The sequence below is a fragment of the Crocuta crocuta genome, unplaced genomic scaffold (assembly GCF_008692635.1).
Source record: "Crocuta crocuta isolate KB4526 unplaced genomic scaffold, BGI_CrCroc_1.0 scaffold593, whole genome shotgun sequence".
In the NCBI taxonomy this organism is placed as follows: domain Eukaryota; kingdom Metazoa; phylum Chordata; class Mammalia; order Carnivora; family Hyaenidae; genus Crocuta; species Crocuta crocuta.
The window spans coordinates 569,028-570,836 of NW_027529544.1; positions in this window are offsets into that span (position 1 = coordinate 569,028).

Genomic DNA, 1,809 nt, shown 5'->3' on the forward strand with positions numbered 1-1,809 from the left:
CTTAACATATCCACTCCTTCGTTGGTTGGGGAGAGAAAAACCTCTCTCCAGTACTTTTCCAGACTAATGCTTATTTTTGGAGAGTAAGCTGTTAGCGTCTACTGACATTTACAAGGAAGAAAGAGAAAAATCCTCATTTTTTAGTTCTCAAGTTGTCACCTATCAGGAACATAGCCAAGAACAAAAAATAAGTTATAAAAATAGCTGAGTGACCGAAGTATGAATATCCCCTGCCCTTTACTCATAGGAAAGCTAGTCAGACTAATTTCAACCCTTATTTACTCTTACTCTTGCAGTAAGCTGAATTGTCTGGTCTCTACCTCCAAAATAGTCTGGAGGCAGTGAATTAAGGGGTGCAAGGGAAGAGGTCCTTACGTAACCTCATGGAACATTACAGGTGACATATTACTTTTAAGAATTTATCTTTACTTATTCATTTTATTTTACTTAAAATATCTTTTGAAGCTTACCTTTCTTGCATGAATACTCTTTTTCCAACCTTGGGGCTGAGTGCTTTATATATTATTTAATTATATCTCACTCAATTTGATGAGTTAGGAATTACTATTTGCATGCATTTTCTTCCACTTTCTCTCCCTTCACCCTCAGAGAAATAAGTGTTTAGGCAGGGATATTATGTTGATTGAATTCATATAATATTTGAAGGATAAAGTATAGTTCAAGTAGCTTGAAGGGTACCATCCTAGGAAAATCTGCTATCGCGATTGTTGTTTTGAATCACCTCTTGTTCAAAAGGTGGGGGTAGAGGCAAACCCTAAGAGACTCTTATATATAGAGAAGAAACTAAGGGTTGCTGGAGGGGAGGTGGGTGGAGGGATGGGCCAAATGGGTGATGGTTATTAAGGAGGGCACTTGTCGTGTTGAGCACTGGGTGTCATATGTAAGTGATGAATTACTAAATTCTACTCCTAAAGCCAATATTACACTACATGTTAACTAACTAGAATTTAAATTAAAATTTGAAGATAAAAAAGACAGAATGTATCTATATTCTGACCACACCACCTCCCCTCTTATTCCACTCCACCATTTCCATGGCACATGGTTTTGGCCTCTCCTTAGAGAAGGGCCCAGGACATGACCAGCACCCTGTGTTTGTGCCGTCTGCTCTACCCTCCAACTCGGGCAGAACTTAGGCAAGCCTGTAAGCATATGTATGTGTATGTATAAAATTTCCTCACTTTCACTAGTAATCAAGGAAATGCAAATTAAAACCTGTTCCTATTACTTATAATAAGAGTATATTGATGCTGGAGTATAAATTTGTACACAAATTTAGAGATTAACTTGGCAATACCTATCAATGTTATGTCTGTCCTTTTACCCGGAAATTCTATGCATTATGCCTATGTGCTAGGATTAACTTTCACACATACAGACAGAAATACAACACTATCACTGGAAGCAATTTTACGATAAAAAAAATTAGAAATAATCCAAATGTTCATCATCAAGAGACTCCATTATTGCTTATCTACCCAAGAGAATAATATACAGCAATGAAAAAAATCCACTGACGCAAAGCTGCATGTATCTACATGGATGAAAATCCAAGCTTAATACTGAATGAGGAAGCAAGTTTCAGAAGGAGACAAACAGTATACCATTTATATAAAGTTTAAAACACTAAATATTATTCAAACAAAGATACATACAAAATAAAACTCCAAAGAAATTCTCCAAATCCTTAGCTGTGATTACCTTTAGGGAGCATAAACTTTTATCAAGGAGGTATCAACAAGAAGCATTAATTCTTTTGTAGTATATTATTGTTTAAATTGGGTGAGA